This window comes from Ambystoma mexicanum, chromosome 1p, assembly GCF_040938575.1.
Source record: "Ambystoma mexicanum isolate Mex_15411 chromosome 1p, UKY_AmexF1_1, whole genome shotgun sequence".
NCBI lineage: Eukaryota > Metazoa > Chordata > Amphibia > Caudata > Ambystomatidae > Ambystoma > Ambystoma mexicanum.
Genome location: NC_090921.1, coordinates 702,747,920 through 702,761,927, shown reverse-complemented (window position 1 = coordinate 702,761,927; position 14,008 = coordinate 702,747,920). Strand labels below are relative to the sequence as shown.

General features: G+C 50.8%; 1 protein-coding gene across 2 annotated transcripts in view; it reads right to left on the bottom strand.

Moving 5' to 3' along the window:
• ASH1L (ASH1 like histone lysine methyltransferase) overlaps positions 1-14,008 on the bottom strand; it is a 2,936,548-nt gene that overhangs the window by 2,067,749 nt on the left and 854,791 nt on the right. The window lies entirely within an intron of this gene.

Sequence of the window (14,008 nt, the reverse complement as noted above, 5' to 3'; positions counted from 1 at the left end):
TACTTCTAATCTTAGTTCTCCATCATGGGAATATTCATCAATATATACTTTTCAGAAATATATTGGGGCTCAAGAGTTTGTCAGTAATACAGCGGTAATTCCGCCAACGCGCAAATACAGTTACCCCTGTGGTGTGTGGCAGAATTACAGCTGTATTACAACTTGCCAGGAGCACGCACCCCTGGTGATAACGTTAATTCTGTCTGGCGGAATTACCATCGGAAACTAAGCAAACAGTAATTCGCGCCCATATTCAATGGAATAACCGTTACCGCCAGGTCATACCACGCGTTAATCCTCCAGGGTAATTATCAAAACGCAGAAATAATGTCATTGCAGGACAAGGAAGTACCATCTTTAAAAAATTATAAGTTACTCACTGTAGTGACTAACGGAGTGCCCTTTCCTCCATACTGCATGGGCGTCCCTTGCAAGGGACGGGAGACAGAACCTTTCACCAGAAAAAACCTTCCTCTTTAAATTTAGAGGTGCGCAGGGGTGCGGCCAAGGGAGCATGCGCTGCCCTGAATCCGCCCTCCGGTGCCCCACCTCAGTCCCCATAGACACGTCGACAATAGATTAACATTGCCCAATGACACCAGTTTTATTAGGTGGGAGGTTGGTGGGACGTATGGAGGGAAGAGAACCAAGTTAGTTCTAATTACTCTTACTTCCCGTCCCCTTTCCTCCATACTGCATGGGTGATTACAACTGAGTGTAGCCCCAGAGTGGGGAGGAGACCCTCCGTAAGCAAACCATTTTCTAAGAACTGCCTGTACGAAAACCGCGTCTGACCTAGAACCGGCATCCAACCAGTAGTGCTTGCAGAAAGCCGAAGGGGTGGCCCATGTTGCCGCCCTGCTTATGACTTGCCTTGGCTTTGACCGCGTGGGAGTGCATGTTGGCCGGCAGTGGCTTGTGCTGTCCCTCGTAAGCTTCTTTGATGGCTGAGACCCTCCAACGGGCTATGGAGGCCTTGGAGGCCCGATATCCCGGTCTTAATCCGCCGAACGTGACAAAAAGCGCGGCCAACTTGCGGAAGCCCTTGGTCCTGTCCAAGTAGAATTTCACAACACGCTTGACATCAAGGCAGTGCAGAACTCTCTGTGCCTCATCTTTGGGCTCAGCAAAAAATTTAGGTAGCATGATTTCTTCTTTCGATGGAATGCAGAAGGCGCCTTGGGCAAGAATGCTGGGTGTGTCCGCAGGACTACTTTATCCCTGTGAAACGTAGTATATGGCTCTGAGGTGACCAGCGCCTGGATTTAATTGATTCTGCAAGCCGAGGCAAGGCCGACTAGCAAGGTGGTCTTAATGGAGATCAGCCTGATGTCCGCAGATGCCATTGGTTCACAGGGTTTGTGCGCCAGGGCACCCACAACTATATTGAGGTCCCACACGGGGTGTGGCCTCTTGATGGGCGGCTAGAGCCTGGCGAGTCCCGTCAAGTGTTTCCTGACAATTGGGTTGGAAGAGGAAAAAATCTCCTCTTCTGAGTTTCTGTACGCCACAATGGCTGCCAAGTAAGTTCGCCAAGTGTCCACCTGCACACCTGAATGGGTGAGGTGCGCCGAGAAGGAGAGCATGTCGTCCAAGGTACATGCAAGGGGGTTGATACCCTTAGAGTCTGCCCAGTGGCAGAACCTGGTCCGCTTGCTCTTAGACTGGGCCCTGGTAGACTTGCTCCTGGCACCCTGTATGATCTCTAGGTTAGCCTGGGAAAGGCTGAGGTGACCTAGCATGACCTTTTCAGGAACTACATGGCGAGGGCTAGTTTCTGTGGCACAGGGTGGATGCCCCTGCCTCCCTGATGCGCCAGAAGATGTGCTGGGCCCATCGGGAGGCGAATGGGCGGCGTCTCCGAGAGGCTCAACAGCTCAGAGCCATGGCGTGGTTGCGAGATTCCTTGATCTTGCTTATCACCCTGTGAATCAGTGGTGTGGGCGGGAAGGCGTATGCCGTCATTCTGTCCGACTGAATCTGGAATGCGTCGCCCAGGGAGCCCTGGCCCTGCCAGGAAGCGAACTCTTGGCACTTCCTGTTGTCCCAGGAGGCAAAGAGGTCCACCTGGGGGTGTGCCCATTTGTAGAAGATATCCTGCAGTACAATGCCGTTCATGTGAGATCCGGGTGACGTGATGGAGGAACGTTGATCATCTGACTGAGAACCTCGCTCCTGGTTGCAAGAGGCTGCCAAGTGCAGCTGTATCCTCCTCATCCCGAGTATCATATGGGGGACGGACAAGAGGACTGCAGCCACGAGACCCAGAAGGTGTTGGCACCACCAGGCCGAGGTCACTTCTCTGCTGAGGAAGTGCACAGTGGCCCTCTTGAGGGCCGTGATCTTGTCCTCGGAGGGAAAAACTCTGAGCACGTATCCCAAATGAGACCCAAGAAGGTCAGTCTCTGCGTCGGCTGCAGCTGTGACTTCTTGAGGTTGAGTGAAAAATCCAGCCCGTGCAGTGTGTTCATAAGAGCGTGGAAGTATGGTGCACTGCTTCCAGAGATGTGGCCCGGACGAGCCAGTCGTCGAGGTACGGTTAGATGTGGTGGCCCTGCGACCAGAGGAGGGCCGCCACTGTGTTCATCAGCCTGGTAAAGACCCTGGGTGCCGAGTTGAGGCCGAAAGGGAGCACCTTGTATTGGAAATGGTAGCCCATGATCCTGAATCGTAGAAAAGAACGATGAGGCTGCCAGATCGGGATGCGTAGCGTCATTCAGATCCAGGGAGCACATACAGTCTCTCTTGCACCATGTCTCCGCTATCAAAGCTGGCGTAACCATTTGATTTTTTGAATTTATAATGCGCACAGAACAAACTGTAAAGTGGCGCAGGTGACAATCATGAAATAGGAGATATAACAAGTCATACCAAACCCTCATGCTATGGACAAATGTCTATTTGAACAGGAAGGTCTTTAGTGCTCGACAAAACTGAGAAAGCGAGCTCCTAGTCCTCAATTCAAATGGCAGAGAGTTCCACAGCCTTGGCCCAAAGACAGTGAATCTTCTATCGCCCCTTGACTTGTAAACTGAGTAGGGGATAACCAATAGCTGACAATCACTGGAGCGGAGCCGCCTTGCCGGGTGATTTAACTGAATTAGCGCCCTCAAATATGAGGGGGCAATACCGTATACACACTTGAAGATGATGCAAGCTGTCTTAAACCTGATACGGTCTTCAATTGAAAGCCAGTGCAACTCATGGCTCATCTTTATTTTTTGTAGAGGTGGGGAGAGGTTGAGGGTGGAAAGGTTCAGCACAACTCTCAGGCCCACCTGGTGGTTCTTCTGAATGGCGAAGATCCTGGAGTAAAAGCCCAAGCCTCGCTGGGAGGCTGGGACTTCATCCACTGCCTGGCTCTGGACAAGCGACCAGATATCCATCAAAAGAGTTGCTGTCCCAACCTGTGGGAGTGGAGGAGGGAGGAGAGGCTGGGATAGGGAGGCGGTACCCCTTAATGACAACAGAGGAGATCCATGGATCCACGAAATTCTGGCTCCAGAAATGTGCATGGAGAGCAAGCCTGCCCCCCAATGGAGACACGTGGACCAGGAGGGGCGTGTCATACCTTCTTTCCCTCTGAGGCAGTTGCGGAGGAGGGGGACTGGGAAAAGCCCTTACTCCCCTCCCCCTTTTTGTGTTGTTTGCACCGATGTTGAGTCGGCGCTGCTGTGACTAGGTGTACATTTTGGGTGTGGTCTTTGTCAAGATGGATGAAGACTTGGCCGTTTGTGAACGGTTTGTTTTCTGTCCAGCTCCTCGTCCGTTGTGGAGTGGAAGAGGTCACATCCTTTGAACGGAAGATCTAATATGCGATCCTGGAAATCTGGGTTGAATTTCATAGCACGCAGCCAGGTCGGTCTTCTAAAGTCTGTGGTAATTCAGATGGCATGGCCAGAGGTGTCAATGTGAGCCACAGTGGACTCCAAGATGTCCTGGGCCACCATCTTGGCCTCTACCAATCCCGCCTTGAATCATGATTGACTCTGTGCCGGAAGCTCTGGGAGGAAATCTACAATTTCCCGCCAGAGCCTCTGGTTAACGGCTGCCAGCATGGCATCCACGTTCGTTTGACGAAGGTGCAAGGATGCGTTGGACTACAGCTTCTTCCCGTACGCCTCCAAGATCTTCTCCTCCTCCTCCTCGCCTAGCAGCGCCACAGAGGGGGCGGCTGAGGACGACTGAACCTTGGAGTATAGTGATGGCACAGTGATCACAGAGGAGTGTGGCTGAGGATGGGCCGATAGCAAGAGTGTATCCCCCCCGTCACCTGCCTGTACTTGGCGTCCAGGTGTATATTCACCAGCTGGACTGAGTGAGGCTTGAGCCAACCCTTCTTGGCCAAGGCAACAACATTTCTGCATCAGGATCCTCGTTCTGATCACAAGACATACCGCGAGAACTTCTGCGAGAACCCTCTCTGCTGGTTGCTCAAACTCAGGTTGAGGAAGGCCCAAGTACTCTGCCAACCCTGCAAGACGTTCGTGGAAGGCCTTGGGTGAAGAAGGCGTGTCTGGGTCCTCATCATCATCATCATGTGTCCGCCCGAGGGTCTGGTTGGCCCGGGACCAGAGGAGGGACGTTGGGAGCTGCGGTGTGGAGACCGGAGCCGGAGGCTGTTGCGGAACCACCGGGACAATTGGATGGGGGGCCAGAGCGGGCTGGTCAGGCTGAACAAGGTCCAGGGGTGCCGGTACCGGAGCCTGCAGCGCCGGAGCCATTGGCAAGAGCACATCCCTGAGGATGTCCCCCATGCAAGGAGATTTAATGAGCCAGAGGAACCGTTCAAAGAACCTGTCCTCGCAGGCCGGAGTGGTGTGGTGTGGTGTGGTAGGCGATATTGACGGGGCAGCGAGCAGCTGCTGGAGCCACTGCGTGCCCTGCCCATATGGATGCAGCAGGAACCTGCCTTGCGCAAAGGAAGGGTAAGCTGTAGGCCACATACCTGGGGGACACCAGTCCCACCTTGACATGTATTCCTCCACCTGCTGCCTTCCCTGGAGCGGCGTCGGCCGGGTGTCTGGATTTTCTGGCATGGTGGCCATTTTGACGAGCTGCCTTCCACCTGCCTGGGGCGTGTTGCTCGGCTCACTGGGCCCCTCCCCGTCCAGGACTCTTGAGTGTGGATCATGGGGTCTACCCTTTTCCTCAGGCCGAGGCCCAGTGGGCATTATGCCCTAGACAGATCTGCCATTAGAATTGCATATAGGTGCCCCCTCAGACATGTTGCCGGTACTAGGGCGTAGCCGCTTGGGTGAAGACCCGGTAAAATAACCTTCTGGTCCCTCAGCACTGTCTCCGGGAGGATCTACTGATCCCTCGGACTGTCGGCCGGTAGCTGATTCTGCCTCAGTACCTGTGCTGGTACCAGGACCAGGGCGGACCCTCCCACGCGAGCAAGTCCTCGGGAAGGAGTATCCTTGCGGGGTGCACTGGAAGAGAGGCCCTACCTTGGGCCTGGATCGATGATAGACAAAGTCATTTAGGTCCCTTGGAGGCTATCTCTGAAAGAGCTCCCTCCACCTGGCTAGTCTTTTCTTCAGAGACCTTGAGGAAAGCGCATCGCACGTGGTACAAGCTTGCCAGCCGTGGTTCAGGTTCAAGGTACCGTAAGCAGAGGACGAGGGGTCTTTAGTCGGGAAGAGCCCGTCGCAGGATGGACAACTGCTGAACCCTATAGAAGTCGACATGTGCCGGGGAGGAGCGTGACACCTGAAGACTGAGTACCTGAATGATAAAAAGACAAAAAAGACAGAAGAGAAGAAGTATCTGCGCGTGGAATTACATGGCCGAAGCCAAACCCAGGAGCACTGGTGAATGCGGCCCGTTCCAGTCGATGCGGAAAAGGAGACCGAGGTGTGGCACCGGAGGGCGGAGTCTGGGCAGCGCAAAAAGGTGCAACTACCTCAAGGCAAGAGTCTGTACCATAATTGCCAAACACTGGGAGACTGCTGCCAGAGACCTTTTAGAAAAGTAGACCTTTTACAGCGGACCGCCAGGGGAGGAGATGGTCAGCAGCATCTTCCACATGGTGGGCCTGGATGGGGTGAGTTTGATGGTGGTCGGAGCCAGCAGCCAGGGAGAACCTGGCGAGCACATGACTGAATGATGGGCCCATTGCAGAACAACACTAATAACATGTAGACATACACAAACTACCATGCATCCAGGTGACAAAAACTGAGAATGCATGACCAATCCATGTGACACTGCAGGCCATTACATCTTGAGTCATATAAGCCATGATTCCCCCTTAAATTCCAACCAAGTAGGATGACAAGTGCATGACTAACAAAACAATCACCATCGAAATGCAAGTAAAGCGTGTCACACATCTGCAGTACACATCACAACCACTCCTTACCCGCACACCAGTCACTCATGCACAGACACCACAGCAAGCATGGTACCAAACATGTAGCGCATGACAAGCAAAGAATACCACTGGATATGTGTCTCAAACTAGCAACCACTGCAACCACTGCAACTGACCAGTAGCTGCAAGGCCCCCATGGAGACAATGTCCAACATAATGTCACCATGACTCCACCACAACTACAAGGGCACCCCCCAGCTAACAGTACTACAAGATACGCAAGCAACATCCGTCCTGCCTTACATACACACGTGACCCTGTATGTTTGTGATGCACATAACTGCACAGTATAAGCAAGGCATGACCCCCCCCCACATTGACCATATGCACGCACATCGATCAATGATGTAAACTGCCATACTGTCAGTCACATGAAATACCCACGCCTGGAGGCCTAGCACCCTGTGACTGCATAATAAACAACACCACATTACAACACACTGAACACATTTCCATCAAGGTATTGATGTACACGTTCATGTCGCTCAACAGGCACACAAGACACCCAGGAACCCTTGGAAGGAGGGTGTACCTTGTGCATACCGGCACAAACAAGCGCTACGAAGGCCACAGGTCATGGTTCGGGCAAGAAAGGGAGTGTAAACCAAAAAACTAAAATCCAAGGGGACAGTGCCATCCAGCTCCTTGGCCACAGGCACGACAGGCACAATTCAACCATATACTCGGGCCATAACATAAGATGCAGCTCCACCCGCAACAGGTGCAAACCCCATCACTGCACACCGGACAGAGTTCTGACAACATCCAGGCATGTCCCCCAGACCATTGTCACCGTGCAATTGAAGTCTTCTTCATCCAACTCCAGTCCTGCATGTTCACGTGACACTTCTCACTGGAATTCTCCCACTCCCCCCACCCCCTCGCATAGCTTCTCGCCAATGCAGTCCTCCTCCATGTCATTTTGCTGTGCCGTCAACTTCGAGCAGTTGGAGGACACGGATGACCATGCAGGGCAGGCAGGTGGGCACCCGGGGCAAGGAGCGTGTGGGCCCCTTCTCATCTCCTAAGCCAGTACAGGTCCCCACATTGCAAGCCATTTGGGAGCAGCTGGACAAAATCGAGTAACGGCAGGCTGAAATGCACGCCATCGCACAGGAGCAATTGTGACATTCACAGGCCATGTGTGAGCTGATCCAAGGAGCGTCCAGGCGGGTGGCCATGCTTGCTGAACAAATCTCAGCCTCATATGAGCCAATGGGCAGAGGAATCAATCTAACTATGCAACAATAACTGGCAGTGAGCCAGTCGGTTCAGTGTCAGCCACCCCTACTGAGGGGGCGGTTGGCCAGCATGCTGCCGAAGCGCACCCAGCGCCACACATCTCGTGTTCCTCTGCCTGCACAAAAAGGGGACAAGCAGAAGCACTAGTGGTTCAGCAAATGGGTCAGACAGAGGGTGCGAGGGGCAGGGAGGTGGGGATTGATGGAGTTGGGGGTGAGGGATTTTTTTATTTGACAATAAATCACTGTTGAGTCTAGACAATGTGTACAGTGTTCATTCTATGGTGGTGATATAAATGCATTCAGTGAATCATCAGTGACATCACAGGTGCATATGTGCCAAGTCAAGAAATTGGCCATGAGGTCCTGGTAGACCGTTCGTCTTTTCCTCACCTCCCGACTTATGTCCTGAGGTGCTCTGTATTCAACTGCAACGTCTTCCGCATCAAAGCTAACGGAGGTATGGTCCTCATCTGGAGACATTTTTATGTTCCTTCGTATGCACATCCTGTGCAGCATTGCGCATATGACTACAACTTTACCCACTTCGTCACAGCTGTACATGAGTGCACCACATGTGTGGTAGAGGCACCTGAATCTAGCCTTCAGCAATCTGAAGGTGCAGTCAATGCATGTCCTCGTCCTCCTGTGGGCCTCATTAAAGGCTGCCTCCTGTGGTGTACCAGGGTTCCTCACATGCGTCATCAGCCAGGGTAACTGCTCATAGCCTGAGTCACCTACAAGAAATTGAATGTACAGTTTTAGACATGGCCGTTTGTGTGTCGAGGTACATGTATATGGGCCTATTGTGCCGTTGGCTCATGTGCGTTCATATGTGCATGTGGATGACGCACCTTACCTTGCCTTGCATCAATTGTGGTGGCGGGGCATTGGCCTACAGAGTACAATTTCAGTCATTCACAGTGTATGCAAAACCGTTCATCATGTGTTAATCTATGCGCCGATGTAACCCATGCAGTTTACACTATGGGGATGGTATACCGCTATGTAAAGTCCCATCACCATGCATTGGCAGGGAATGGCCTTTCCAGGTGCCTTTCCTTGCTACCTTCCAAGCCAGTATGTCCTGTGAAGTCACGGGGGGTGAGGGGGCAGGCGAGTGTGTGTCCATGTACGCTGGTAGGGTGCTGTCCCTCCGTATCATGGCATGTATTCACCAGGATATCAGGCACAGCAGTGACAGATTGTGAAGTCAGCATCGCATGTAATTTGGGAATTCGTGGAATGGAACCGTTTCCTGTTACGGTATGCGATATCCATTGCCTGGGGTAGGGGGTTGACACTAAAGCCACCTGTGCAATCCACTGCCGCTATGGTGTTGGGGAACTGGGCAATGGCGTATAAACAAGCCTTTACTGTGTGCACCGGGGTGGTGGTCATGGAGATGTGTTGATGGGTATGCCTCATGAGCGCGTCCAGGACTTGTTCCAGCACCTTTGAGAAAGGTGGCTGGGACATCCCATGCAGCATTCCAAGAGTGTGCTGGAATCCGCCAGTGGCACAGAAGAACAGGTTACTTACCCCTGGTAACGTTCGACTGGATGTTCCTCCCACATATTCCTAAACCTTTGACATTTGTTGTCCAGCTTCAGAGGCTTCTGAAAAGTTTTTTGGCACAGGGCGCTGTGCGTCTATGGCATTGAGTCTATGTCCCTCAAAGGCCTCCGTCAAGGAGGAGGTCATCGCAGGCATAAGTAGCACGTGCAGCGCCCGTTGGTCACAGTTCTGTTTTTCCCTCCTCTTGCTGCAGAGATAACTGTAAAACACAGGAGTGACCGTACTCGGCCTTAATGGAACGGAAGCTGTAATAGCACAGACAATTCTACTGAGGGGTAGGATGGGACGGCGATGAGGAATACGTGGGAGGAACATCCAGCTGAAAGAATGTTACCTGTGGTAACTTCCTTCTTCAAATGGATTGTGTCCTCCCACGTATTCCTCATCTTTGATAGACTCCCAAAGCAGTATTATGTTTTGAGAAGGGAGTAGAATTGCAATTCATACATTTTCATGGATAGAATGAAAGACTGCTTTTCCGAAAGAACCATCATGGCCAAGGGAGTAATCCAGGGAATAATGTTTAGTAAACGTGTGTATGGGAGACCACATTGCTGCTTCAAATTGTTTTTATTGGTACGCCCCACTGATGGGGCGGTGAATGTAGGCATGCCCCTGGTGAAATGAGCCCTTAAACCTTCAGGAGGGTCTTTCCCTGCAAGCCTGTAACATTCGGATATTGTGAGAATTATCCACCTAAACAAGGTCTGTTTGGTAACAGCCTGACCTAGCTTGTGTCCCGTCTATCTGATATAAAGTAGGTCATCAACTCTCAATTTAGACATTCTGGAGATGTAAATGCTTAACGCTTTCTGAGGGTCCAACCTAGGGAGTCTTTCCTCTTCCTTACTAGGATGAGGAGCGAGATAGAAGAAAGAAAGAACAATTTTCAGATTTAAATGAAAGTCTGCAATGATTTTGGGTAAAAAGGAGTGTTCGACCCTTCAAACAACCCTGTCCCTGTGGAAGAGGGTAAAGGTTGGCTTGGATGAAAGTGCCTGCAACTCGCTCACTCTACAGGCTGACGTCAGAGCTACCAATAGGATTGTTTTAAAAGTTAATAACCTTAACGGACATGTGTGAATAGGTTAAAATGGAGCACACAAAGGGATTATAAAACCAGATTAAAGACCCAAACCGGAACCTGGAAAGCAGATAGAGGGAACTCATTAGTGAGTCCTGTAAGGAATTGAGTCACCAGTGGTATTATGAAATAAGAGCATTCCTCTAATGAGCGCTTAAAGATGGATAGCGCTGCCAAGATGGTACTAATCTGAAGGCCTAAATTAGCGAAGGCTAGCAGAAAGGATAAAACATCCACAGTCTTACATAGAAAAGGATCAACATTCTTTTCTCTGCACCAGTTGCAAAACGTATTCCAACAGCAACTGTACAAAGACTTTGTCGCTTGCCTTCTGGCCGAAAGGAACACCTCCATTATGTCATCCGGGAGGTCACAATCCTTGTATCTCAGCTTTTCAGATACCAAACGTGAAGGTTCACAGTCTTGACCTTGGGATGGAGAACCCGACGCTCCTCTCGCGAGAGAAAATCCTCTCTTTGTAGACGACGCATCGGAACACAAATGGACATATTCAGAAGGTCCAGATACCACGTCGTCCTGGCCCAATCTGGAGCAATTAGGATCATGCATTTCCCAAACCTTCTTAATCTCCTTAGTGCATGAGAAATGACAGGGACTGGAGGAAACGCATATAGGAGTAAAATCTCAGTCCACTACGAACGTGTCTCCTAGAGCTCCTTGGAGGAAATTCCCTGGAGCAATATCTTTCACACTTCCGATTGACCTCGGCCACAAACAGATCTACCTGAGGGGTTCCTCAAAGGGTGAAGATCTCTAGAAGGACTTCTTGAGCTAGTTCCCACTCGTGGGAGGCTCTGCTCTGCCAGCTCAGAACATCTGCCGCAGTGTTCTCCTCTCCGGCTAGGTGAACTGCAGGTAAGAAGATTCCTTCTTGGAATACCCAGTACCAGAGCTCCATTGCATCTCTGTGCATTGTTAGTGACCCTACACCACCTCTCTTGTTGGGGTAATACATGGCCACTGTGTTGTCCGTCATTATCAGGACATTCCTTCCCCGTACAGAGGACAGAAAGGCCTTCAGATCTAGTCCGTTTGCTCTCAGCTCCAAAAGATTGATGTGTAGTTTGGACTCCGATGGAGATCAACGACAGCTGATTGTCAGATCGTTGGCATGGGCTCCCCACCCCATGAGTGAGGCGTCCTCACTACTGTAATCTACGGCCATGGTTGCCAAAAAGGTTCTACCATCAGAATATTTTGCACGCAAGCCCACCACAGAAGAATCTGAAGTTGGTCCGACATCTTTCCCGAGAATTGGGACCATTGTGTTCTTAGTGCCCATTGGAGGGATCATTCTCAGGCGGGCCTCTGGCACCAGAAAAATGCAGGTTGCCATGAGGCTGAACAACCGCAATAAATAAATAAATAACCAAAGGCCATAACATTCTGCACACTCTGAAATTTGGTAACCATCTGAAGAACGTCTTGAGCCCTCACATGAGGTGGCGAGCTCATTCCCAAGTATCTATCTAGTACAGCTACGATGTCTGGAGCCTTTGGGAAGTATCATATGGACTTCTTGTAATTGAGAGAGAAGCCCAGCCTGTGAAGAGAGTGGCAGGTGACTGATGATCTAGGGCTTGTTAGGGAGAACGCGCCCTGATCAGCCAATCGTCCAGGTAGGGGTAGAGTGAATCCTCCCCTCTCCTGAGATTCACTGCCACTACAGCCATCAGTTTGGTGAAAACCCTTGCAGCGGCTGTCAGCCCGAATGGCAGAACTCAAAATTGATAATGAGAACTGCCAACTGCGAACCTCAGGTACTTTGTGCTTGAGATGATTGCCACGTGAAAATTAGCATCCTGAAGGTCCACTGGCACCAACCAATCTTGCAGTTGGAGGGTCTGAAGGGTCTGAGAAGGTGTGACCACCATGAACTTGTCCTTCCTGAGCAACTTGTTCCAAGTATCTGAAATCCAAAAGGGGTCTCAGTCCTCCATCCTTCTTGGGGATCAAAACATATGGGGCGTACCATCCCTTGTTCCCCTCTGCTACAGGTACCGGTTCTATAGCACCTCTCTAGCAGGGTTAAAGTTTCTGGCACAAGGAGCAGATCCAGAATCCTCAAAGAGTGGCTCCCCGGTGGATTGTTCTGAGGTCTTCTTACAAAAGGAAGGCAGTAACCGTGGGTTATGGTTTACATCGCCCATGCATCCGAAGTAACGTCTCGCCATTCTTCCAGATGCTGAGACTGTCTGACCCACCACAATCCCCACTGGTGAACTGTGGCTCAAGACCTCAGAGTGGTTTTGGGGCAGCAGCTGCAAAGGCCAATGGTAAGGAGGCCGCTGCTTGAGCTGGCTTTGCACCTCTACCTCGTCTACCAAAAGGAAATCTTCTCTGGCCTCTGACTGGCCATTCCTCTCGCCCTTCCAACTGAGGAGTAGTAGCAAAAAGATCTAGCATGCAAGATTGCCCTCTAGGACAAAAAGGCTGAGGGTGCCTAATAGCGACGACTTAAGATTTGGCTGCCACCTTTGAGGTCTGCAACTTTTCAAGGCTCTCGTCAGCCTTGTTGCCAAAAAGATGACATGTCAAAATTGAGCAGCTTGGATTGCACATCAGTTGCAAAACCCGACTTCCTCAACCACGCAAATATGCGCAGAACAGTGCTGGTAGCCATAGATCTGCTGATGCTATCCGTAGAATTCAATCCTGATTGAAGGGACTTGCACATGGCCTCTTTGCCGTCCTTAATAGCCAAGAAGCTGTCCCTTTCATCCCCTTTGGGAATGTGCTCTGGTCCAATGGAGATCTAGTCCCATAGAGCATACAAAAACTTTGCGAGGGCACAAGTGGAGTTGGCAGACTTTAGTGCCATGCTCCCTGCAGAAAATACCTTTCTTCCCCATCCATCTACGCGCTTGTCGTCCCTATCAGGAGAGATGGTAGGGGACGCTGCCCGTTTAGAAGTAACCATAGCTGCCAGCACCACCAGAATCTCCGGAGTGGGGCGTTTCGACAGGTAGTCTGGGTAACTAGTGGAGGGGTGTTTTTTTTGTTGTTAAGTTCTTGTCGAAGAGTCTGCATGTTCTCCTAGTTCTGGCTTTCTGAATTCAGGATCTGGCAAGATGCCAACCCCACTTGCTGTTGCAATTTCTAATAAGTCATGCATTCCACTTTCCACAGAAATAAAGCTCTCTTGTACATTGGGTGTACCACACTAAGCCAAATGGGGCATCATTGTCAGAATACTCTTCCTCTTCAAAAATAGAAGAGACTTTTAAAAGAACTGTTTTTTAGGGATGGAGAATATATTTTTTCAGGTTTTGTACCAATAGGCTTCGAAGTATTCGATATTTTCTTTATCGGCACTGATTTTGAAGGGGCGCTTGGCATTGACGGCATAGCTGGCAAGTGTGGCGCAGCTGGCGTCGAAATCTTTAGCATTAATGTCGAGGGCTTAGCAGCCATCGAGGGCCTAGCGGGCGAAGACACCACAGGAGTCGAGGACCTCGATTTCTCCCTTTGTCTCGTATGATCCTTTGATTTTTCAGATCGAGGGCTCTCGATGCAGATTTGGTCTTTTAACCAGGATCGAGGGGGCGCGGGTTTTGGGATAAGACCTTTCTGGCTTCTTTCGAAGGCTCGGTAGGAGCATGGCTTTGTTTTTCAAATATTTTTAATATTTCCACCATGAAGGCTTCCCACAAGCAACCCTCTTGGGGTTAACATCAGACGAAGTTGACCAAGGTGACTTTCAGT